General features: G+C 42.7%; 1 protein-coding gene across 4 annotated transcripts in view; it reads right to left on the bottom strand.

The window, feature by feature from the left end:
• RIPOR3 (RIPOR family member 3) overlaps window positions 1–27,044 on the bottom strand; it is a 152,824-nt gene extending 125,780 nt beyond the window's left edge. For 3 of the 4 annotated variants that reach the window (XR_006103421.1, XM_042462172.1, XM_042462175.1), the window contains exon 1: window positions 23,930–24,138. The gene's annotated coding sequence lies outside the window, so the exon portion shown is untranslated. Of the gene's footprint in view, window positions 1–23,929; window positions 24,139–26,972 lie in introns of those variants that run through there. The other variant, XM_042462173.1, reaches the window with a different exon arrangement.
• Between the last annotated feature and the right edge of the window lie 251 nt (window positions 27,045–27,295).

The raw sequence follows: 27,295 nt of genomic DNA, 5'->3' as shown, positions 1-27,295 counted from the left end.
TGGGTGATTCAGTGAGAGGAAGGACAGAGCTGTTTGTAAATGGTGTAGTTTCAGTGCTAGTGCCACAAAGTACCATCCTGTGGCGTAGAACAAAAACCAGATAACATGCTTGAGAAAAAATATAAATGGGATTCAGTGTGGGTTTACCAATTGTCTCAGGCTCATGTGCTTGGATTCTCTCTCTCTCTCTCTCAACAAAAACAGCCAAATCTTTCAGGCTTCTAAAACTCAGGTTTCTTCTAAACTATCTTTCAGGAGCATCATCTGGGACAACTAGCAGGGTCAGCATTGATAGGCACTTGCCAAAGACCATAGATATACAGGGAGACCACTGTTGACACTGGATGGCATGGGCATTGTCCCTATGGCGGGGTACACACCGCCGCTTTGCGGAAGTCTGCCGCCGCCGCCGGTAGGTCCGCAGGGGAGCCGGAGCCTTCAGACGGCGCGGCTCCCGCGCGGACCGAAAAAGAAGCTCCAAAATGGAGCTTCTTTTTGAGTCGCGTTTGTGACGTAGCAAGGCGCCAGGGGCGCACTCGCTACGTCATACAGGCTGTGACACGTACGGACACTCAGCGTCCGATACGTAAAGATGGCGGCGCCCGTATGAACAGGGCGCCGCCATCTTGTACGTATTCAGTACGTACTAGGGTTAGGGGGGTGCGGAAGCACCGCCCCTTCCTAACCCTAGTACGTATTGTATACATAATATTTGGCGGTCTGTAACCCGCCAATGTCATTTTCAAGTGTCATATTCTGCAAGCAAGGCTTCACCTTTGCTCCCTACTGTGCAAGTCAGTTCCTCAGTGCCTGTACACCCCTCTATGGGATTGAGATGGCCAATTTGGGACTGAGGGAGGGCATGTAGCACCCAAGCATGTCTGAGAGATCTGGTACAGCTATGGCTGCTCTTTTTCTCCCAGCTTCAGAATGGATATTTCCCAAGTGCTCGCATTCCTAAGCTTCTAAATGACTGTCTCCACACTTTTCCTTAGCCAATAAATAGCCAAGGAAATAGGCCAGCACTGTGAAGGTGCCTTGGAGAGGGTCCTTTATTTGAGGGGTCCTTTATTTAAAGGATTGTCCGGAACAACTCGAATTTAAAAACATGGAAGGCCATTCTCTGAAGATGTCAGCCACAGATGCTGGTGAAACGTCAGGAATAAACTCTTCTAGAACATGGCCACATAGCCTGAAAAACCCACAAAAAATTATGGATGCCAGTCATGAAAGCCTTCGACTTCACATTGATATATGATAGCAAAGTTCCCTTTTTACAAATTATTGTTGTTTATACTGCCCTGTTTCATTGTAATACTTTACATTAGTGCTTGGTAAAGTTCTCTTCTCTTTTGCAATGTACACCTTTTAATATTTCACACAGTCTTTGAATTGTTTCTGTATTTTTCGGTTCTTTCAAAGAGGGAGTGGACCAGGATAGCAATAGCTTTATTTGTGAATATTCCAGTGTGATGACCCTGTGGGTTGTCTCTATCCACTCTTCACTACTTATCCCAAATTGTCATCACATCCAAGCTGCATGATACCTTATTAACCTGATGAAATCCTCCTTATTTGAATTTTTTAAAAATACTTTCTTCTGTTTCATATTTAAATAGTAATTATTTAGCCTTTTGAAGTGTTATTCAGTACAGGTCTGCTTAGAAAGAAGCCTCATTGGCTTCAGTGAGCTTACGCCCAGATAAATTTGTATAGGATTGAGATTTCAGTCAATCTTGGTGAAATGAAAGTAGTAAGCAGACAGTCAGGTATGTTGGGGTGGAGGAAAACTTCAAAAATAATTCTTGCTTTGGAAACAGAAAAAAAATGTCTTTTTTCCTCCATCTCAGTAGTTGAGGCACAACCCATGTCTGCTGAGAAGCAAGCTCCACTGACTTCACTGGAAATCATTTTCTCTTGTACTATGAAGGCATTCCTTCCTGTTCAATTCTCCCACTGGAAAGAAAGACATGGAAATGGAAATATATATGCCCATGGTGATTCCAGCACCCAGTGGGGGGAAAAAACCCCTAATCATAACAGTGGTTTATAGAATAATAAGAAGTAGGAGAGCAAGCAAGTAATGGAGTTATGGTGGGATAAAGCATGGGGTGCTGCTGCTTCTGAACAACCATTCATGCCCTGTACAATGTGCACACATACATCTAAACAAGAAAATGCAACCATCAATGTAGCCAGAGGAATGAAGGGAGACATGACCTCACCAATATGAAAGAAGAACAAAAGGTACAAGGGACTGCAGTTCCACATAACTTAAAATTTAAACCAACTTAATTTTTTGCTTCAACCATGCATAAGGGATGGCAGAAATGGTTACCAATTACTTTAGATGTCAACACGTACCAAGTGAATGGAAAATTTAAATCCAGGAAAAGCAGTACACTTCCAGACACAAACAGTGTCACATTCACTTGGCATGAATTTGCCCAGATTCATGTATAAGCTTTGTGTCACTCAGTTCCCATTCTAATTTATAACAGGAGTTGGAAAAGCAGGAATTATAAGATGCTCTGTTCAACCCTACCAACAAATCAAATACTTTCTATTTAAACACACACACACACACACACACAGGCTTTGTGGAGGAAAATTTCCTGGACATCATAAGCACCAGCTCAGAGGGAGGAGATGTTTAACAACTATAATCTGAAAATAACCACTAACATTCCCACTGAGATTTATTCGAAAGATTAAGCTATTCAGTTCTACTGCTGATGTCTTCCAGTCAAGCATCCTACATAAGGAATCATTTCAAGTCTGAGCTAGGATCCTAACAAAAGAATTAGGAGTGTCTTCATATTAGGGAAATTTTGATTGCAGTGTCTTTCTTAGCTTCTTAATTTGGAATTCATATGAGATATATAGGGGATGTGTTTTAAATATTTAAGACTCTAAATATGTTCTTTGCACTTATACATTGATTTGTTTGCTCTTTTTGTAAGCCACTTTGCATATAATTTGGAAAAGTGTGTACATATGAGTGGGAGGAGGAAAGGACTAAAATAATGCAGCTAGTATAATATAAATCTAAAGTTCAGCCACATCTGGAACAATGGGTGTAGTTCTGTTTATCTCCATCTCTAAGGGCATATCACAGAGCTGGAAAAGATGTTGGAAAAGGTAGGCAAAATTACCAAGGAAATGGAGTATCTTTTCCTACAATACATAGCTATAACATCTTTACAACCTCCAGTCAGTTCTTCAAAATAACATCTTACAGGAAACAACATTTTGGATAACAAGGGCAATAAATGAAGGCCCTTTTACAAAACAGTAGGATGACTGGTAACAATGAATGAACTGGTAACAATACTGAGATGCTGTTAGTTACTCTCGCTGAAGAGTGATTGGAAAGGTCAGAGCAATCAATCGATCAATCAATCAAATCTTTGCCAAGCAGGCTCTGTGGGTAGGCACTCTGTGGGTAGCCATCATGAGCTCAGTAGGGCTGATTGGGCTGTTATGGATATGAGATGAGGGCAGAGGACAATGTAACACACCCTCCAGTTGTTCCGATTTGGCAGACAGTCTGAATTAATTCTCTGCCATCCCACTTTTTCAACTAATTCTAAAATTTCCCACTTTCTCTCTTCTCCACCCCCCCCCCCCCCCTTCATCTGCCATTTGGTTCAGTTGCTACAAACCTAATTGAAACTGCAAATGTGGTTTGCACTCAGTTAACTCAGCAGTTACAAGAGAAGAGGAATGGGTGAAATCTCGACCTTCCCAGGAGACTCACCGAAAAGCAAACTGCTGCATCCTCTCCTAACATAACAAAATTCTTTTTTTATTAGTGTTCACGTATGAATGCTGACATTCATTCAGTGTTGAACATTCACTGTAATGTATGACATGTCCCTCAACAGTCCAATTCTTAGGACCAATCTGGTACCATTTCATATTTTCAGCTGCTTCCAAAATGTCCCAGTTTGTCTCTCCTCCTCCCACTTTCCCCCTTTTTGCTCAGCTTCTTCAGTCACCACAAATTGAGTTCAAAGTGTATAAAAGTAGTTTGTTCTCAATTAACCCAGCCAGGGGAGTGAAAGGAAGGGACAGAATCTTGTCCTTCCCTGTAGACTCAGACAAAAGCAAACTTCTACATCCCTTCCCATTGTGTCCTTCCTCATTAATTAGTTTTACATGCTGGGCACAGTCTGATATTACTTGGCCTTATGTCCCAATTTTCATCTGTGAAATGTTGGAGAATATGGATGGTAAAACCTGGCTGAAGCTAAGCAGGCCTTGGGCTGGTTACTGTTTGGATGGGAGAGCACCTCAGAACTCCAGATATGCTGCCTTGAGTCTCATGATGGAAATCAGATGGGACATAAATGTACAAAATAAATAATGAGTATACATCATTATTTGCAGTTCAGTCCTAAGCATGTTTATTCAGAACTGAGTCTTGTTGTATTCAGTGAAGCACTCTCTTGTAAGAATGTTTTGGATTGCAGCATTAATTTAGTTATTCCTCATGACACACCAGAGTTATCAAAAAGCAATCCAGCAATTCCCAAGAATGAGAAAAGCTGGCTTTTAAAAAAAGTCCTTTCCCCAATATGTGTTTCCCTTTTTACAAATAAGTTAATATTTGTCATAATCTAAAACTGTCACAATGAAGGGTACTCAAATTTTCTTGCTTCCAGAGAAGCTATTATCTGCCATTGCTAGTAAGCTTATGCTGCTTTGGAATAAATCAGCTCTTAAGAAATGAACAACCCTTTAGGAAAAAAATGTTTCAAAAACCTCCTCAGGATTTAATAAAACTGTCTCTCAGGCACATATAAATCATATCCCTAATACAGTATATTTCAATTTCCAGTCCTGTGTGTGAACCTTAAAATGTTAACAGATGTAGGAAAGTACAGCCCTACTCCTACTCAGTCTCCCTCTCTCTCAAGCAGACACATATAAACAAAGAAAGAAATCTCTGAAATATTAATTCAGCATTTCTATTTACCATTACTGTGGGGGTGTGGATTGCATGAGGTGCTTTTCAATTTAGATTGTTTCTGCAGTAACACATCTGGTCATTCAATTCTGGGCAAGGATGCTAACCATCTTAGGAGATAGCAAATCATGTTGTTGTCAGCAAAAGTAGTTATCCCATGCAAAATTCACACGTAGTTGTTTTGTACAGAAAACACCTTTTTTGCACACACACAAACCAATATTTCAATGCAGAAATATTGTTTCTGTGGCAAAGAATGATGTAATTGAAAATTTATTCTGTGCAAAATTTGCACATGGATGATTTGCTGTACATAAAACAGCATTTGCTATGCAGGAAATAATATTTCTGCATAAAAATATGATCCTGTATAGAAATGTTGTTTCCTATGTAAAAAATGCTGATTCTGGGCAAAAGAAGCACATGCAAATTTTGCACAGAATAAGTCCTGAAATACAAATATCCTTTGAAAAGTGTGGATTTGAAGACTTTCTCAAAGTAGAAGGAAAATTGCTAAAATTACTTGTTGCTTCCTTCAAGAAGAAAGTGAGTGAAGAATTACATCCCTAGTTGTATATGGCCAGACAAAGCTTCCCCTCCACAACAGTACCACACCATCAGTACCACTGTGCTCACATCCACATAGAATATCCCTTTCTATTTTCTTGCTTAGATGTGAAATAAAAATGTAAAAATAAATATCCACATTTTCACATTTTTATTTTTGAAATTATCTATCTCTACCTCTGTCTTTACACTTCAGGATTTTAGCTAGTTCCTTCTTAGATGCCTTTCCAAGTCCTAGTTTTAGGATTGTGCATGACACTGTATCTCAGGGGTAGGCAACCTGCGGCCCGCAGGCCGGATGCGGCCCGACGAGGCCTTGGGACCGGCCCCAGCCCGATCCTGCCGCCAATTGCCGCCGGGGCCTTTGGGGGGCAATTGTCTATAGAAGCCTCAGAAACATGCATTTATATTAACATTTTTTTAAAAAATCAGCAAATTTTTCCCCATGTCCTCCATTTTTTTTAAAAAAAAGTCTTCCATTTGAAAATTTTCTCCTACATTTGTCCTGGTTTATTTATATATTTAATTTTTTTAAACAAAAATTATTTAATTATTTATTTTTTGGCTTCGGCCTCCCAGTTGTCTGAGGGACAGCAACCCGGCCCCCAGCTCAATAAGGTTGCTTACCCCTGCTGTATCTCCTATTTCTATGTATTTCTATTTCTATGAAAGCTGAACAGTGAAGAAAGCTGATAGGTTGTAAATCAACTCATCTGAAATGTTGTGCTGGATAGATGTATTGATAGATGTAATGAATTGTAAATTATATGGGTTGAACGTCTAATAATTTTATGTTTAAATAAAATTTATGCTTAGCACTGGGGGGTGGGGGTGGCAAGGTTAAACAGTGTTTTTTTCTGTTTTTCCATTTCTCCTTTTCTTTCAATATGTTAAGGTTTTTAGTTGTTGTTTTTCACTAATGTTTGTATTGTCAGTAATGTTTTGTTTATTCACCAATTAAAATATATTTTTTTTTAAAAATGTGGTGCTGGAGAAGAGTTCTGCAAATATTGTAGATTGCTAAAAAGACAAATAAATGGGCCTTAGAGCAAATCCAGCCCTGAACTCTCCCTAGAAGCCAAAATGTCCAAAATGAGTTTGCAGGACCTGAGCAGGGCTGTTGATGATAGAGTAATTTGGAGGTCTCTCATTCATGGGTCCACCATACATTGATGCCAACTTGATGGCAGAGGCATCACTAGGGGGTGCGGACAGAACTGGGTGGTACTCCAAAAGGGGCTGTACACCCAGGGGAACTGGCACAGCTACGAACAAGTGAGAAGGGGTGTTAACTCCCTTTCTCTCTGGTCCAGTAGCCACACCAGACCCTAAACAGGTCCTCCAGGTCGCAGTACCACTCCTCTCAGCAGTAACTGCTGCTAAGGTGGCAGTGTCTTCAGAATCCAGTGTAACTGCTCTCCCAGCATCCATGCCACACTCTGAAGGCCATTGCTGGGGGGTGGGGGAGTAATGCCTTCATAGTCTCACCTAGCAGTCGCACCAGACTCTGAAGGCTATTCCTGAGATGGAGGGAGGGAGGGCAGGGCAATCTGCCCCCCTACACACACACACACAACATGACACCAACTGTAGCAACACCACTGCTTGAAGGTGGTTAATATAACAAAAATCATTGCCTATCTCTCCATCAATCAGAAGCTGGTGGTTTCCATGTCATTGGGTCACTAATATGCTCCAGATTTTAGTTTGAACTTTTAAGTAGCTTTCCAAAGTGCTGTACCTATTTTGGGAGTGGGGCTCAGTGTCTTGGATAGCTCCTTTAAACTTTGAATTAAAATCAAGAAGGGATTAACCATCCCACAGAGAGAGAGAGAGAGAGAGAGAGAGACACCAGCTGGCACAGAGGAGGAGGAGGAGGAGGAGTTGTTTTATTGTCACCATTATGCTAAAATAATGATAGAAACATATACAAGCTCTTCAAAATCTTTAAGAAACTCCAGGATCTTTTCCTGATCACATGATAATAAAATGAAACAGAATGGAAGAGGGGTAGAAGTGCAGCAAGTAATCACATTTGTCTTTCTGAAGAGTCTGCATAAATATTTATACTGCAAACACAGAAGGAGATAGGTTTGTTTTATTACTAAATGCAGAGAGCACTGACACGAAGAGGAGCTGGTTGCCAATACACTCCCCTTCCTCCCCCACCAAGAAGTCAGTAAAAGACCCTCCCTTCTTGGGCCTTTATGCAGTGATTTCTATGTAATCAATGTGCATTTCTTTCTTATTTGTTCCAGGCTAGGCCAAGACACTTTGTTGCCTTTGAGTAGTAAAAGATACCCTCATCATCAGTATTGCATAGTACAGTAGAATCGTATAATCCTAAAGTTGGAAGAGACCCCCCAAGGGCCATCCAGTCCAACCAGGTGCCATGCAGGAATACACAATCAAAGCATCCTTGACAGATGGCCATCCAGCCTCTGTTTAAAATCATCCAAAGATGGAGATTCCACCACTGTCTGAGGCAGTGTATTTGACTGTCAAACAGCTCTTACTGTCAGGAAGTTCTTCTGATATTAATGTAAGCATGCTCCATCTTCAATATGACATCCCTTTGGATGGCCATCCATCAGGGATGCTTTGATTGTGTATTCCTGCATGGCAGGGGGTTGGTCCTGAAAGGCCTTGCGGTTTCTTCCATCTCTATAATTATATGATTTAAACATGGTTATCATGTCATGTCTTAATCTTCTCTTGCACAGGTTAAATATACCCAGCTCCCTAAGTCACTCCTCATAGGACATAGTTTCCAGACCTTTCACCATTTTGGTCACCAGTACTTAAGAACCAACCATTTCCAAGTTGACAGCATGAGCTTTCGTAAACTTCAGTCTACTTGCTCAGATGCATATAGTGAGGAATCAGATGAGGAAGTAGACTGAAGTCTACAAATGCTCATGCTGCCAACTTCTTTCTTTCAGTTAGTTTCAAAGGTGCTACAAGATCTGCTACATACTGATTCTACAGACTTACATGGTTATATCTTTGAATTCCACCATTTCCGAGGCAGAAATTCCCATGAGTGTCTCTGTCTTGCCCTAGCAGTAAAAATGCACCAATAATAAATGAAATCACTAAAGGTTTGCTGCCTTTTGATGGCACCCAAAATCAACTGCCTGAGGAGACTGCCTCACTCTGCCTAATGGTAAACGGCTCCCTGTATTCACTGTGCAGATCTTCACATCTTCTGTCAGAACTGCAGAAGCTTTGTCGGAATAACCACCTTTTTACAGTTGTCAAACCACACAATTGGTATACATCAGAAGGCCAGTTTTCATGGTTCTTTGCCATTGTTCTCTTTCACAATGACCTGACCAAGCAGTACCATCACTCTACACAGTTTTAAAGAAACCAAATAAGAATGTTCCTTATTATAAGGTTTTTTGTTTTGTTTGTTTTTTGCTAAAAAGACAAATAAATGGGTCCTAGGACAAACCAGGCCCTGAACTTCCCCTAGAAATCAAGATGTCCAAAATGAGATTATCATACTTTGGCCATAGCATGAGAAGCTAGAAATACAATATTTTGCCTGATTTGACAGGTCACAAACTTTTCAAAGGAATAAGCACCAGTGACCTTCTGCATCCAAAGCTATTGGGATTTCTGCCAGAACAACCTTTTCCTCAAGATGGCTAAAATCCTCAGGCCAATGGCTAGAAAGGAACATTGTTTTCAGATCTGATATTCCCTTTGGGACTCAAAAATTCCTTCCTTCACACAACAGACTGGATCTATACCTTATACAGGCATGTAATATACCAATGCTTTGTGGAGGCAGCACCTTGTGCTCTGTGGTTGTTTGCACTGGCAGTCCCACATTGCCAGAAAGGAAGTTCTACTTAAACATAAGGAAGAACCTCCTGACTGTAAGAACTGTCCAAGAATGGAATGGACCACCTCAGAGGACTGTGGGTTCTCCTTCTTTGGAAGGCTTTAAAACCAAGTTGTCATGGTACTGCTCCTAGCTACTGCCAGCAGATCCTTCCCTAGCTCAATGCCATGGGAAAAAATGGTAAAACAGGCGCCTTACAAAGAGAAAGTTAGAAGTTCAATCCCTGCCATCTCTGGGCACTGAGCTAGAAAAGAATTCTGTCTCGATCCTTGAAGAGCTGCTGAAAATTAGAATCTACAATACTGGGCGAGATGGACCAATGGTCTAAACCCAGGTCCTTAGGTTCCTAATTCTATCAGGGCATTGTGTGGAATTCAAAAAATTCTGCACTAGTTAGCTTATTGGATTGGCAGCTATCCAAGTGATGATGCTGGAGAAATAAATGGAATAGGAACCAGAAAAGGAATAGTTTCCTCTTCCTTTTCCATTTCCCATTCCTGGGATCATGTCATTCCAGTATAAAAAGATGCACCAACAAACTGTCTCTCTTGAAGCAGAAGTATTTCAAATGATGGAGAGTAATTCTTATTGTATAAAATGAATTTAAAATACATTATTTTTTAAACTAGTCTCTTATTTTCCATATTTAACTATAATAAGAAAAGGAAGGGGGGAAAGTAACCACTTAACGTGGTCTCCTTCAGCTGTTCTGAGATCTTTGGCTTTTTATCATATTTTTCATTTGTTGTTGGATGCTGTCATATCACTTTTGACTTATGGTGATCCTGACTTATCATAGGGTTATCTTGCCAAGATTTCTTTAGAAAGCGTTTGCCTTTGCCTTCTTCTGAGACTGAGAGCATGTGACTTGCCTAAGGTCATCCAGCGGGTTTCCATGGCTGAGCAGGGATTCAACCTCTAGTCTCCAGAGTCATAGTATAAAACCCAAACAAAATTTAAACTATCTATCAATCATAACCGTTACTAGATTCAAGCCTTAATAGTTGATGGAGCTGGAATGGCATTTCTTTCCCTTTCTTCTTCATTGTTGCCACTGAAATCATTACTTTGGGCCATGATTTCTTAAACTTTCCAAAATGGAAAGTGCTACTTGTGGAAAAATTATTGGCAGGAGGCATCAAATTGGAAATGTGGCAGCTCAGATATGGATTTCACTGTTCTTGAGCAGAACTGAGCCAACAGCTCCCACACTCCACCAGTGAGTATAATAACTAGCCATGCTGGCCTGGGGATTTGGAAACTTGCATTCCAAAAATATGACATTTTCAAGCTTGGTGCTTGTGCTACTACAGACTCTGCATATAACCGGGTATCAGCAAACAGGGCTTTTGCATGTCACCCCATTGATCACAACAGAGTATGGCAAAAGAAACACCCAATGGATTGGAGCCAGCATTTCCAGACACACATAGATTAAAAGCAAGATCCATGTGTCCTGTGCATGCTAGGCTAAAAGATGCTTCTTACAAGAGATGTTCTCTGTGGAATAGTTGACCGTCACCATCAGCTACTTTTCATTCCAGAGTTCAGTAGAAGCCAAATTACAGCTTGATTTATCACACTCTGCCAGCTCACTTCCTCTTGGCCTTTGGCTAAAGTCACGTTTTCAGTACATTAAACAGACACTGTACACATCTCCACCAGACCTACACAACTCTCCAAACACAGCCTACCCAGCAATACACAAAGGTTTTCATTTCTCCCATCCGCAGTACCTGATTACAGTACCTGATTCCAAAGATCATTTTTTTCATTCTGGAGTCTCTGCCCACTGGCACCAGCCCTTAAAAAACAGGTATGATTCCCCACAAAACCAAATTATGAATCCACCGAAAGGGGATTTTGAGAATTAGGAACCACCATGCATAAAACCAAATCTCACAGTCTACTCCTAGAATTGCCATCCATGAAATATTTCTAAAAAGAAAACAAACCCTCTTTCTAGTCACTGTCTCCCAGGCTCATCACCTAGCAATGCTATATTTTCTCTTTTCAATACCAGGTTTTCACAGAACTGTTTTTTAAAAAGTTCTTTATCCAACCCAGAAGGCCCAGAACTAGCTTGGTGGGATAGCACACTTTGTGTGCAGAAGGTCCCAGGTTCAATTATTTCTAGATGGGAGGTAATCCTGCCTGGGACTTTGGCACTGATGATTATGTATGTAGAGAGATCTTGTAGCACCTTTGAGACTAACTGAATTCAAGAACTTGGCAGCATGAGCTTTCATAGACTTCAGTTTACTTCCTCAGATGCACATACTGAGGTCTACGAAAGCTCATGCTGCCAACTTCTTTATTTCAGTTAGTCTCAAAGGTGCTACAGTAATAGTAATAATAACCACAATAGGATTTATTTATATGCCGCCCAATCACTGGGAATCCGGGCGGCTTACAACAGAGGGGATAATAGACGGTTCCCTGCCCGCAGGCTTACAATCTAAAAAGACACGACACAAAAGGAGAAGGGAATGGTGAAGGGGGGGAGGGGATCAGGTCCAGCATTTTCCTCTCCCTCTGAGGCCTGGACCAAGGCAGATGGACTGGAGGGAGGGCTCTTCTTCTTCAGGCTAGCCCTGATGGAGCTGGGCCTGCCTGGTCAACTCCCTCATAGGCCAGAAGATGACAGTTATGGAGGGAGGAGCCTCTTCTTCCAGGCTAGCCATAATGGAGCTGAGCCTGCCTGGTCAACTCCCTTGCAGGCCAGAGGATGACAGTTATGGAGAGAGGAGTCTCTTCTTCCAGGCTAGCCATGATGGAACTGGACCTGCCTGGTCAACTCCCTTGCAGGCCAGAGGATGACAGTTATGGAGGGAGGAGTCTCTTCTTCCAAGCTAGCCATGATGGAACTGGACCTGCCTGGTCAACTCCCTTACAGGCCGGAGGATGGCAGTTATGGAGGGAGGAGTCTCTTCTTCCAAGCTAGCCTTGATGGAGCGGGAAGATCTCTCTACATACTGATTCTACAGACTAACATAGCGAGTGCCCCATACACAGGCCAAAATAAAGCTGCTTCGGGTCACTTTGAAGGTATGCTGTTTAAATGATGCACGCATCCTAAGAGTCCAGAAGCCACACCAAAGCCATGCTCAAGTCCTAAGGATTGCATCCACACTGGAGAGATAATCCGGTTTAACTCCACTTTAACTGTCCTGGCTTAGTGCTATGGAATTCTGGGAACTGTAGTGTCCTGAGACATTGAGCCTTCTCTGCCAGAGAGCTCTGGTACCTCAGCAAACTAATAACTTAAATTATTATTATTATTATTATTATTATTATTATTATATAATAAATTCTTATTATTTTAAAAATATATTACTATTATTATTATTATTTATGGGAGTTGGAGTTTGTTGTGGGGTCCTTGGCTTGAGGCTATGGAATTCTGGGAGTTCCATCTCTCCCTCCAGCTTGCTGTTTCTTTCCCTTCACATCTGCCATCTGGATTGAAATCTACGCTCCATCCCTTTCCAGTTTCATGTGAATGCTAGCCTCTGCATCTGCACTGGGAAATAATCCAGTTTGACTTCACTTTAACTGTGCTGGCTCAGTGCTGTGGAATTCTGGGAACTGTAGTGTCCTGAGATATTGAGCCTTCTCTGCCATAGAGCTCTGGTGCCTCAGCAAACTAATAACATAAATTATTATTAATGATAATAATATTATTTTAAAAATTAATTATAATTAATATTATTATTATTATTTTAAAATAAAAATATTATTATTGTTTTAAAAATTTATTATTATTATTATTATTATTATTATTATTATTATTATTATTATGGGAGCTGGAGTTTGCTGTGGGGTCCTTGGCTTGAGGCTATGGAATTCTGGGAGTTCCATCTCTCCTTCCAGCCTCCTGTTTCTTTCCCTTCACATCTGTCATCTGGATCTACCCTCCATCCCTAGCCTCACGTGAATGATAGGGAATGTCACCTATCTCTAAGTGCCCTCTGCTTCATCCGAATGTATCACCCACCAGCTTTTTTAATAATAATAATAATAATAATAATAATAATAATAATAATAATACATTTCTTCCACTGCAAAATAATCAGTGTAGAAACTGCAGTTCTACTTGGAAGTAAATCCTGCCTCCACCTTGGCCCCACTTTGGAGGACGTCCTGCTCCCCACCCCCAAAGAGCCCTTTAGAAACTTTACTAACCCCACACCCTCCCTCTTTCCCCCCCTCTTTTCCCTTCCCCCCCCCCCCCCCCCGATCTTCCCCTCCTCGCCAGCATGTCTCCTGTCCATGTTAAAACGTGAATGCATTCATTCAGGGGGGAGCAGCAGAAGCAAATGGGGCAAATTTGCAGCACGGAATCATGGGAAATTTGGAACCCGGGGATTTTGCAGTGGTGTACCAGAGCACAAGCAAAGTGTCATTCCACACCAGACCAATTCGCAGTGAATTTGAAGCGAGCCTCAATGCAAATCCTGTCAGCTCACTTATTTAGCAAACTCTCCAAAATGAGGAGCCAGTAAGGATTCAGTCCGAAGCACCGTGGAAGCGCCACGGGAGGAGCTCCCATTGAAAGGAACCAGGTATGAAAATACATTAACGTTATAACATGAATTTGCATCGCTCGATTCGCAGTCACCCTGGATCTGAGCTGGAAAAACCCCGTTTGATAAACACCACAAAGAATAGCACAAAGCTTACTAAAGCTTAAGAATCCCTGTAAAACTGGCAAAACAGAGTGGAACAGAGTCAGTGGTTATGGAGAAGAATCATCTGATCTAACACTTTCAGCCAAGAGATGACCTAAAGATGACCTAAACCAAATGTTAGCTCCCAAACAGAGTAGAGCCACTGAATCAATGGGATTTGCATGAGTGTTGATTTACCATTGAGTGTCTGATTCACTGGGCCTCCTCTAGTTGACCCTAGCTTTGATTTACATGTATTTAAAATAAAAATGGCCAGCTTCTGTCTCCATATCCATGGATTCTTTAACCACAGATTCAAGATCCAGGGCTTGAAAATATTTTTAACAATATATAAAAACCAAAAAGCAAACTTTGATTTTGCCATTTTATATAAAGGTCACTATTTTACTGTGCCACTGTATTTAATGGGACTTTGAGATTTTGATATTCATGGCAGGTCTTGGAACCAAACCCAAGTAGATGCCACGGAGCTAATGTATCTCCACAGTCAGGCTCTATAATAAAATTGGTGGTAGCCAGAATGGTGTAATGGTTTAAGCATTGGACTATGACGGTGGAGATCAGAGTTTGAATCCTGGCTCAGCCATGTAAGCCCACTAGCTGAGCTAGAGCAAATCACATCCTCTCAGCCTCAAAGGATGACAGTGGCAAACCCCCTCTTAAGAAACTTGCCAAGAAAAAAACCCTTGATAGTGTCACCTTAAGGGTCGCCATATATCAGAAATTACTTGAAGGCACACAACAACCCAACACTGAAAGCTTCATCATGCTCATGAGTTTTTTAAGGACAAGCATTATGAGATTCTGCCTACAGGTAAGTTTGAAGGACGAATGTGCTTTTCAAAAGAGCTTTCCCAGAGGCAAAGGGAGGCAACTGTCTTCTGCCTTTGTGAAACATTACCTTTTCCCTCCAATGGTCCTGATTTAGCAAGGACAGTCACAATTAATCCTCTGTTATTCAACTTTTTCAGGTGCTTTCAAAATGTCCCAGTTTCTCTCTGTTCCTCCCACCCCCACTGCCATGCAGCTTTAATGACTGCAAAGTGATTTCAAAGTGTAATAGCAGTTTGTACTCAGTTAATTCAAAAAGGCCAGAGGAAAGGGGGAGGGCTTTCACCTTTCCTAGGAGGCTCAGGCAAAAGGAAATTTCTGCAGCCTCTCCTAGCTTGTGCGTTGTTCCTCATTACTAACTTTTGCCATTTTAACCACACTGCAATGTTCCTTCGCCAAAAATCCCAGCTTTTGTCTGTGAAATGTTGGTGGATATGATACACTAAAAATCAATACCATTATATGCAACGGCTCACAAGAAATGGGAAACAAACATGTACGATATCTTTATGTTTCTACATTTTGAAAACAACTCTAATTCCCTTGTGAATAAAATGGCAATCAACATTTTGACCATGCTTTGATTAAAATGTGTTGAGGGTGGGGAATGGTTCATGAATTATATGTTGCTTGCAGACAAGTAGCTGGTCTGTTTTTACTAGAGATATATCCCCTGTCCTTTCAGAAAGCCTTCTGGAGAGAGCACTGCTCTCCTGAGGCCGTTTATTCCAGTTAAGAAGCTGTTCCTAATATTTAGCATCGATCTGTTTCTTCTGTAGCCTGAAGCAGTTTTTGGTGTCTTAATATCCTCGCTTGAGTCAATGAGAGAGAATGGAGCTACTGCTGAAGAAGAAGTGGATTAGCTTCCTTGCCAACTAGGGTTTATGTGGCAAATAGGACTTTTAATGGATTTGTGCTATGTTTTAATTGTGTTTTATACTGTTTTAACTTTTGAGTTTAACCAAACTCTTGCTTATTTTGATTTTTAAACAAGTTTTGTACAAATGTTTTTGGGGTTTTTTTAGCTCTATCTGGTTTTTCATAATCCACTTGTAAAAGGGAGGAAGGTGGGATATTAAAGAACAAAGAAAGAAAGATGGCCAGACTCTCTAGAAAATGGTGGAAATTAGAAAATCACAAGTTTATCCAAGTCAAACTCAACCCTGAAGCATTCTTCATGACACATGACACAGTGGACTGATCTGGCATAAGGCGTTTCCTATGTTTTCATCAAGTGCTGTATTAAAAGAAAGCTTCCCTCCCTTCCACATTACACAGGAGGAATATTTTTCTGAAGAATGCCTGTTCTGACATATGCCTTCCTAGGCCCTACAGTCCATTTTGGGGCATTTGAAGGCAAAGAAACATTTTTGACATTTTGTGCAGAGCTTTGTTTTTCACATCCCCCTGGTGTCACCCGGGCTGGGGAGGGCCAGTGGGGCTCCAACCATGTTGAAATGGCTTCCAAAACCCCTAGACCTAGGGTTGCCATATCCCCACCGGGGGGCGGGACTTTCCTGGTTTGGGGGGGCGGGTCCGCACGGTCCCGCCCGGGTTTGGCCCCACCCCCGGGATCCCCCACGACGGACGCCAGGCAGGGAAAGGAGGCCTCGCCTCAGCGAGGCCCGTTCGCTGCTTGGCCTCCTCCGCTGGCGACGGAGGCGGCCTGACAGGGGAAAAGGGTCTCGCCTCAGCAAGGCCCTTCCGCTGCCTAGCCGCCTCCCGCCGGCCCAGGGAGGCGGCCTGACAGAGGGAAAAGGATCTCGCCTCAGCGAGGCCCCTTTCCCTGCCTAGCCGCCTCCTCACGCCGGCAGGAGGTGGCCATGACAGGGGAAAAGGGTCTCGCCTCGCGAAGGCACCTTTCCTTCCGCTGCCTAGCCGCCTCCTCCGGCCGCAGGAGGCGACCTGACAGGGGAAAGGGTCTCGCCGCGCGAGGCCCCTTGTCCGCTGCCTTGCCGCCGCCCTCCGCCGGCCAGGGAGGCGCCTGAGCATGGGAAAAGGGTCATCGCCTCAGCGAGGCCCTTTCCACTGCCTTGCCACCTCCCTCCCGCCGGCCAGGGAGCCGGCCAGGCAGGGGAAAGAGCCGTTCCATCTTCTTCTCCTTATCCTCTTCTTCCTCTTCTTCTTCAGTCTTCCTCAGCTTCCTCTCCTCTTCTTCTTACTCTCCGCCTCCTCCTCCTCAGTCTTCTTCCTCCTGTCCGCTCCGTCCTCCTCCTCCTCCCCTTCTTCTTCATCTTCTCCTCCCCCTTCTTCTCCACTCATCCATTTCCCCTCTTCCTCCCCTTTTTCTTCCTCTCGACTTCCTCTTCTTCCTCCCCTCCTTTCCCTCTGCATCCTCCCTTCTTCCGGCCTTTTCGTCTCTCCTCTCCTCCTCCTCTGCTTCTTCCACTCTTCCTCTCTCTGGGTTGGACAGAAAGGGAAGCACATTCGCCATCTGGTCCTAGGAATAATGCCCAATGTCCTCCATTTTGATCAGGCATAGAAACATGCATTTATATGATTTTTTTAAAAAATCATCATTTGTGTGTCCCCATTTTAAAAATATGTCCTACATTTGAAAATTTTGTCCAACATTTGTCCACATTTGTCCCGGTTTTGGAGGTCCGACTTATGGCAACCCTACTAGACTGAGATTATTTTTAGGCATGTTGGGACAAAGAAGCATAAATTAGGGAGGGCAACAATGAGTAAAGGGAAGGTGCTTGGGACCCCACTGCCTTTCAATGGTTCATCATATCTAGGTGCACCTGAATTTGAGACTGTTAGTTTTCCCCAAGGCCTACCTGGAGATGCCAATTTTGCTTACCAGCTTTAGTAAAAACTTACATTAATAGGTTACATTTCAAAAGCTGCGCTTCATTAACTTTTAATTACATTAGCAATACAACAGGTTTAAGTTATGGTCTGCGCACAGGTGGGAAAAGTTACTTTTCGGACTACAACTCGCAGAATTCCCTCTGGCACTTTTTGTCATTTTCTAAACTCTCATTCTACTAATTACAAGGGCCCTTGGTATCCGGTGGGGGTTGGTCCTAGGAATCCAGTGGATAGCAAATTCTGTGATGTTTCAAATTCCATATAATACAATGGTGTAGTGAAATGGTGTCCCTATATAAAATCACAAAATTAAGGTTTGCTTTTAGGGATTTATGTATATATTTAATTTTTTTCATGTGGTGGAAGACTGAACCCAACAATAAGGAATCCGTTGTTATGGAGGGCCAACTATAATTGACTCAATATTGGTGGCCTAATTTATCCAGTGCGTCTTCATGCCTGGGTCAAGAAGGCATCTGTCCTCATTTAAATGACTGTTACCCCTGTAGTGTAGTGTAGTATGGTATACCCTCCCACATTTCACAGATGAAAACTAGGACATTCATAGCCAAGCGACTTCCATCAAGATGGAAAAACTTACAAATGGGGAACAGACAAGCTAGGAAAGGTTGCAGCAGTTTGCTTTTTGATCAGTCTCCTGGGAAGAATAAGATTTTACCCCTTCCTCTTCTCTTCTACTGCCTCAGTTAACTGAGTGCAAACTACTTTTGCAATTTCAACTCAGTTTGCAAATGCAAATGCCAACTGACCTAAATGGCAGATGAAGGGGGGGAATGGGAGGAGAAGAGAAAAACTGAAAACTGTTAGAAGCAACTGAAAATGTGGGAGAACAAAAGATTAATTGGGACTGTCCCTGCCAAAAACTGGGACAGTTGGAGGGTATGGTATAGTGGATACCTTGTTGTACTAGGTGCAAGAATTCCTAGGTTTAAACCAATTATTTTACTACGAAGGTCATTTACTGAATGATCTAGCACTACTCATTCCCTTGCAGTGCAGTCCTATATTGTCCACTTATGATTAGATTCCATGGAGATATCACAGAAACATCAAGTTGAAATGTAACTTTAAAGTCACCTAGTCCAGCTCTTCTAAGGATCTCTAATGCAAAATGGCAGAGTGATAACCATCCAGCCGTTGTTTAAATACTTGTAGCATAACAAAGCCTACTCCTTCTCGAGACAGTCTATTCCACTGTCAAACAATTCTTAGTATTAAGAAATTTATCTAGATGATTAGCTGAAATCTGGTTCTGTGCAGAGATTTTGCAGAATCTCTGCTTCACATCATGCTTATCTTATCATATCATCAATCCAATTTTTATAGAGAGCAGGCTTATCAAAAGTGCTATTTAATGAGATTTTTTTTAAAAAATAGAATAAAATGTAACTGGGCTATGACCCAAAACCTCAAACAGTATTTAAAAGCAAATAAAAAAATAACCATTATGTAGCCCTAGAAAGATAACAAAACAGAATGTAACTAACACAGCAATAACTGAACCTCTGCAAGGCAAAGGTTTCTGGCTGAGAAAAACTGTATGTCAGATCTGGGCAAAAATAAATCAAGATCTCCTCGTAAACTGTGGGATGGTTTACAGTAGACTGGGATAAGTCCTTAACATTTAACAATAACCATAAAACGCTTCTTTTCTCTAAATTAGGCTATTAGAATTCCCAATCAGTGTTGAAGTGGAGTCGGGGCTTAAAGGATAGAAGCACAAGGACTATTCGATTGGCAGGGTCAGTGATACCATCTTCCATCCTCATCCCCAACCCTGAATTCCCTGCTCCCTCTGCAGTTTTGACAATATTTGGCAGTGGGAAGTTCAGCTCCCCAGTAACAATACATTACTATAATATGGGTGAGAGAGACACATAGTGAGTATACCTCACTATCCAATACCCTTGGTGTCTTCTACGCTCAGAGTTTATTGGTTTGGGCGTTAGACTAGGACACTGGAAGACCAGGGTTCGAATCCCAGCTTGGCCATGAAAACCTACTAGGTGACCTTGGGCAAGTCACACTCTCTCAGCCCCAGAGGCTGGCAATGACATAACCTTCTCTGAACAAATCCTGCCAAGAAAACCCCATGATAAGTTCACCTTAGAGACGCCATAAGTCAGAAACAATTTGACAGCACACAGCAATGACAAACACCTGTATCTCACATCAGCCCTGAAAGCATGACAGTATCCTCCAGCTAAAGGCAACAAGCTGTATCCATGAACAGTGCCCAGATCAAGAATTAAAAGAAAAAAGCTTATCAGAGCAAAGAATTTCACTTCCAGAAAGGTTTGAGCTTTGGCATGTTTAAAGATTTTAAGCTCAGATGCATGAAGCCTACACAGAGGATTGTGACAGTTGATGTTCTTGGAATCAATTTATGCCAAAGTACTAGACAAGGTTACAGATAAGATTCCTGCCAAGTCTAATGCCAGGATTGTGGAAACTATGGGTGAAAAGTGTAATTTGGAGGGGAATCCCTTCCTCTCTCAGTGAACCTTAACTGGCTTACTCAGAAAGGTTACGTTGGCCATGGTAACTGGAGCAGGGACGTAGCCAAGGGGGGGGGGTTCTTGGGGTCCGGACCCCCTCTTCCATTAGAAAAATGAATGGTGCGTGCTGCTGCGCCACCGCGCCCAAGCCCCATTATAATGGTGGCACTTAGTCTGGACCCCCCCCTTCCTAAAATCCTGGCTATGTCCCTGACTGGAGGGATTCTAGGAGTATCATTTCCCAGAACTAACATTTCTAAAGTGTAGACTTACCTGACTGTTGTGGAAGGGCCAAAGGAGCACTGGGTAGGTAGTCTTCCTATCCTTTGAATTCCTCACAAGTCATGCTAAATTATACAGCTCTACATGGAGCCTAAGGCAAGTTCATAGATGTTTTTGTAAACTGCCATCAAGCCAGCTTCGACTTATGGTGACTCTACAAATGAGACATCTCCAAGTAACCATATCATCAACATCAACCCTATCATCATCAAGCTGACTTCCACTTATGGTGACCCTGCAAATGAGACACCTCCAAGTCAACCTATCATCAACATAAATTCTATCATCATTAACCTATCATCAACAGTCCTGCTCAGGTCTTGCAAACTTCCTTGACTGAATCCATCCATCTGTAACACAGGTCTTCCTCTTTTCCTATGTCTTGTACCTTACCAAGCATGTTTGTCTTTTCTAGTGAGCCTTTTCTCGTGGCTCAGACACAGGCATCAACAGGATGTCTTGGCAACTCCTCAAAGATACCACCTGCTAACATGCTGACGGTAAGTCCATTGGTTGTGTGTAAAGCTCTGAGGTCTATTTTTTGTTTGTTTGTTTGTTGTGTGTCTTCAAGTTGCTTCCGACCCATGGTGACTCTAAGGCACACCTATCATGGGGTTTTCTTGGCATGATTTGTTCAGGAGGGGTTTGCTATTGCCCTCCCCTGAGACTGTGAGAGTGTGACTTGCGCAAGGTCACCCAGTGGGTTTCCATGGCCAAGCTGGGAATCGAAGCCTGGTCACCAGAGTCACAGTTTAACACTCAAACCACTGCACTACACTGGCTCTCTCTGAAATCTATACACATCTTTTATGTAGAATATGATCCCCATAGAGAAGTGTTTCTCAGACTTCTTGAGATTGAGAAGGCCACTTTCTGAATTCTTTTGAGCCCCCTGACTCATCAGTAGTCATCCCTGTAAAGGCCAGGGCTCATCCTCTCTTTAGGAACAAGTGACTGTTGATTGCTTAACTGGTGGATTTTTGCTACCATATTGGTGGAGGTGTCTGGCAGTTGAGGTACAAAACAACTGGAGAATCAAAGGTTGAAAACTCCAGATCTAACCACTACACCACTGTGGCTCCACACCTCTACCACTACAGATGATCATCAGGTATATTTTATTGCCTGGCACCCTGCAACCTGCCTGGCACCGTGCACCAGAGGTGCCTCAACAAACTACAGTTCCCAGAATTCCATAGAGCCATGGCAGTTAAAGTAGTCTCAAACTGGATTATTTCAGCAGTGCAGACACTCGCTTACGGAATCTTGAGGATTTTATTCCACAAAAAGTAAAATTTGCAAGCTCTGCGCATACCTTGCCTTTAGGCAGGTTACTTTCCACATCAGTTCCCCTTCCTCCCCTTTAAAACCGGGGAGACCAAAACAGGATAAAGATGACAAGGCATCCGCTCTGAACATTTTAATCCTAATAATTATAATTATAGTGATTGCTGTTATGATTTCCCGGAACCGGTACATACATCTGCACGCCCGGAAGTCAGCACACCTAAAAAAAGAGGTATGGAGCTTGGGCAAGGAAGAACTTTTCCAGAGATTCTTGCTCCCAAATAATATGTCCCTTTGGGGGATAGTAGGGTGAGAGCCAGTGTGGGGACCGTAGAAAAGTCACACTCTCTCAGCCTTGGATGGCAATGGGAAATGCCCTCTGAAGAAATGTTCCATGAAAACCCTATGATAGATTCTCCTTAGGCTCTCTCTCTCTCTCTCTCTCTCTCTCTCTCTTGGGCAAGTCACACTCTCTCAAACTCACCAAGAAAACTACATATGTACTATGATACATAGGATAGGATCTCCCTAAGTCAAAAATGACTTGAACGCACACAACAACAACAACAGGGTTTGTTTTTTACTTCAAGGCGCTTTGGATTTCAGGCTTAGAGAGACAGAGACAGAGAAGGAAAGGAAGCTTTTTCTCGGACCAAGTGCAACTTCAGAGTTACAATGGGCTCTGAATCTGGCAGGATTCAAACAAACAACCCTGTGTGACTTTTACTATAACCTCCTGGAAAACCCTGGTTAGTTTTGTTTTTCAAAGTTTCAAAGTTAGTTTTGTTTTTAAAAGTCCCATAAAAAGTCCCATCGTGGTCTATCTGAATAAACAGCCTTGGGTCCCTTTCTGGGACCCAGAAATGACAGAAAGAAAGAATCTCTTGTAAAAGAAATCCTAGAGAGCCAGCCGGTTGTAGTGGTCTGAAGGCTGGACTCTTGACGCTGGAGAGCAGGATTCAAATCCTGGCTCAGCCAAGTCACACACTCTCAGCCACAGAGGATGGCTGAAGAAACCTGTCAAGAAAACCCTTCGATAGGGGTGGGTATTGCGTTTTTATTGTGGTTTGAATGTTTGTAATTGTATGTTGTTTTGATGTGAAAGTTTTAATTGTTTTGGTGTAACAAGTTTTTAATGCGTTCTTGTTGGTGAGCCACCTTGGATGCCTTCTGGGAGAAAGGCGGCATAGAAATTAAATTAATGAAATAAATAAATAAAATAAAGTTGCCATAAGTCGGAAAGCAAAGGCGGCCCACAACAAAGAGATGCTCCTATAGACATCAGGTGCCTCAGGCGAGGGACCTACGTCCTCCTTTTCCTGAACCTGTCCTCCCTTTCCACTTTCTGCCCAAGAGGAATTCCCCAGCGCCCTCCATTCTGAGCAAGACTGAGAAGCAGAGGGTTGGCATTTCTTGGAATCCTAAAGTTGGAAGAGACCCTCAAAGGCCATCCAGTCCAACCCCATTCTGCCATGCAGCAACTCCCACTCAAAGCCCCACTTCCCCACATGACAGATGGCTGCTATCCAGCCTCAGTATATATATATATATATATATATATATATATATATATATATTCATATTCTTCCCTTGTTTATGGTCAGGTCCTCCATTTGTATTTCTCGGAGTGTTTGGAGCTTTTGTTTTGGTCACATCCTCCATTTCCCTGGGAGGTCCTCCATTTCTATGTCTAGGAGGGTTCTGAGCTTTTGTTTCCCTTTTATTTATTTCTGTTTTTATTTTGATCCTGTCCTCCATCTCTGTGCCTAGCAGCGTTTTGAGATTTTGTTCCCCTTTTCTTAATTTTTATTTTGCTGATGTCCTCCATTTCCCCGGCAGGTCCTCCATTTCTATGCCTAGGAGGGTTTTGAGCTTCTTCTTTTCTCATGTCCTCCATTTCCCCGGCAGGTCCTCCATTTCTATTTCTGAGTGTTTTGAGCTCCCCCTCTTTTTTAAATTATTTTCATTTTGAATTTGCTCCTGTCCTCCATTTCTCCGGGGGTCCTCCATGTCCCTGCCTGGGAGGCTAGGCTTTCCCCCTTGCCCTGGTCTTCCAGGGGCGTTGAGGACCCATGCCCCTCCCTCCCTCCCTCCCTTCCTGGGGCCTTACCTGGGCTACCTGCCCTCTGGCTCTGCCTTGCTGGGCTCCAGCGCCGAAGCTGCCTTGCTGCTTGCTGCCTTTTCCGAGGAGCCAGGCTGGGAAACTGCCTGCAGAGCCCCGAGAGAGAGAGAGAGAGGCAGCCGCTTATCTCCGCTTGTCAGCCGCTCAGTCAGCGCCTCTTCTTCCAGGAAAAGGCTCGCCTTCCTTCCTTCCCTCCCTCCTCCTTCCCTCTGGCTTCTGCGCTCCCTTCTTCCTCCTCTGCCTCTCCTTTCCCTCCCTCCCTCTTTCTCTCTTCTTCCTTCCTTCCTTCCTTGGCTGGGGAGCCTCCTCCTCCTCCATCAGGGTCACCTCATGTCCTCCTTTTCCCGGACCTTCTGCCCAGGAGGAATCCCCACCCCCCACCCCCAATTTTGGGAAGAGGCATGGATGTACAGCCAGCCCTCTTTATCCACGGATTCTATATCTACCCATCCAAGCATCCACAGTTTAAAAATATTCTGTTTTTCCTTCCCAAATCTATCTTTATTCCCCAGACATACAGATGGATGTCTTTATTATTTATTTATCTATTTAACTTTTAAAAAGCACACGCAGAAAACAAGGTACACAATAACACAGAAATGCTTTGGTTTTCTAACATTTATCCCCTAATAATTTGTCATAATTTATCAATAATAATAATAATAATACCCTCACCCATGTACCTCACCCATACCGACCCTATCCCACCACCTGTGTTTAGAAGGACTTGCATCGCTGTCCCAAAAGAAGAAGAAAGAGGGGGCAATCCGAAAATGCAAGAGATTGTAGCTTATCACACACACAGACAAACATAGCATCCATCCAAAAGAGAAAGCAGTGCGAATGCAAATGAAATCATCACATGAGTACGTACCCATCGGCTTTTTGACTTTGAATTTGCCTGTTTGCGCATGCGCAGGGAGGGCAGGATCCCATGGCCAACAGTAATCCCATGACCAAACTGGAGATGCATTTCATACAAATGCAAATGTGAATTGTCTACAAATTCACAGTGGAAAAAGATTTATAAATTCAATATTTTTCCAAATTCATCTATTCCTGGGACATCTCGCGATTGCATTTGGATTGCCTTCCATTTGCATGCAACGTCGTTTGAAGCAAAAAATGGAGGCCATTATGGAATTCCTCCAGGACAGATGGTTGAAATGTAAGACATGTCCTGGAAAGGGAGACGTCTGGTCACCCTGCATTCACTCCAAAGGGCATGGTGTGACCCCACAAATGATAGAGAATATGAGCATTAGTAGGTGCCCTAGAAAGAGCCAGTGTTGGTCAGACTATAACTCTGGAGACCAGGGTTCGAATTCCTGCTAGACCATGGAAATCCACTAGGTGACCTTGGACAAGTCACCCACTCTCAGTCACAGAGGAAAGCAATGGCAAACATTGCCAAGGAAATCCCGTGACAGGTTCACCTTAGTATGCAAAGGGATCTTGCAGCACCTTTGAGCCTAATTGAAAGACAGAAGCTGGTGGCATGAGCTTTCCTACATTTAAGCCTACTTCCTCAGATGCATGGGGTGGAGTGGAAAGCCCAGGGACAGACATATATAGCGATCTGTGTGTGGGAATGTCCATTGGAATGCAGCAACCCTGTATGTATGGAGATGAAGTGACAGGTTCAGTTGGAGGAAGGAGGTTGCCAAGGTGTGTAGATAACCATATGAATGAATAAATGAGATATAGTGTGGGGACCAAAAAGGAGACATGGTGAACTGGCCAAGAGATCTTCCATGAGGGCTGGAGGACTAGGGTTGCCATAAGTCCAAAAAAAGTTAAAGGCACACAGTCACTGCAAGCTGCCCTATACTGAGTCCTTTAAGCTGGCACTACACAGTTATCACACTATAGTTCTTCTTTAATTGTCTTGACTACATCCTATGGGATCCTGAGATTTGTAGTTTGGGGAGGCACTAGAGCTCTCTGGCTGAGGATTCTAAATTTGTTATTCCCACTTCAACTTGTGGAGACCTTACGAATGAGAGACCAAGAGCTCCGGTCATCAGCTGCCCTGCTCAAGTGTTGCACACTCAGGGCATGACTTTCTTAACTGAAGTAATCCACCTATATCTGTTTTCCTACTGCCTTCCACCTTATATTGTCATCTTTTCCACTGAATCGCCCCATCTCATAGTATGTTCCAAGTTCAACAGCCTCATCTTTAAAATATTCCTTCCTAAAGGCATCAGTACCCATCTGACCTTGGGAGCTAAACAGGGTCAGTACTTGTTAGAGCTTGGATGGGAGACTGCACTTTAATTGTGTGGTGTGAAAAGAGCCCTGCCCTGAGTCTGGGGTTGTATATGAAACTCACAAATGTTTGGGGGTGCAAAAGAACATGGGAAGGACCACCTACAACGTGGAAGCATACTGAATGGGAGACACAGGCATTAGATCTGTTCATATGTATGAACATTGCTGCCGGAGGACTATCTTTGATAACTGGCTCATTTGTGGTGATGTGGGAACAAAATGGTTGCCTCTGAGTAAGTTGTCACCAGGAGTATATGTACACAACACAATGATAGCATTTTGATACACTTTTCAACATCAATGCTATCATCCTCTGGAATCTTGGCATAGTAGTTTGATGAGAGATTTAGAAGAGAATACACTCTCCATAGAGTTCAGGGAAGTGGACTAGATTGCTCTAAGTTCTTCCCCAAACAATAAACCCCAGTATTTCATAGCACTGAGCTACAACTGTAGAGTATGGATATGCCCCAGCCATTGTGTTGTGCATCTTTTACTGTGTTCATTAGCTTTAAGAGGACAGATGAGAGGAAAATCAGCAAGAACAACGAGGAAAAAGAAGGGATGCAGTGTCTGAGGGTGATGCCTTTGCGTCTGTGTCAGGTGGTCTCCTTGTTGGAATTTCTTCCATTTGCACACTCTATTTGCATTCATACCTGATGCCATCTTGGCACTTAGTTAAGTCCAAATCAGCAGAAGTATCTAATACTAGAGTCACAAGCCAGCATGAGTAACTAATACTAGAAATAATACCTACCTCAGCAGAGGCTGGGATTGTGTGGTGCCAGTGGCATCAGTATGGAGATGCAGGGGGTGCGGACTGCACCTAGTGACACCCTGACACCACTGCTTCTCAAATATCTGCATTTTGGCAGAAACAGGCTGTGGCATTCACCTGTTTCCATTTAAAATGCTGTAAGAGAGGAGGTAAGTAGGGTGAAGGTTAGTAAAGGAGAAAGTAAAGGCTCCAGATATTTTTTTAAATTAAATTTTAATGTTAAAAATAATTAATTAAAAATAAACTAACATTCTATTTCAATTTTCTTTAAAAACATCACATTTTACAAAATTTTCACTTTA

Source organism: Sceloporus undulatus, chromosome 4 (assembly GCF_019175285.1).
Source record: "Sceloporus undulatus isolate JIND9_A2432 ecotype Alabama chromosome 4, SceUnd_v1.1, whole genome shotgun sequence".
NCBI classification, from domain to species: domain Eukaryota; kingdom Metazoa; phylum Chordata; class Lepidosauria; order Squamata; family Phrynosomatidae; genus Sceloporus; species Sceloporus undulatus.
The sequence above is the reverse complement of the archived record's forward strand: the minus strand, read 5'-3'. Positions and strand labels throughout refer to the sequence as shown.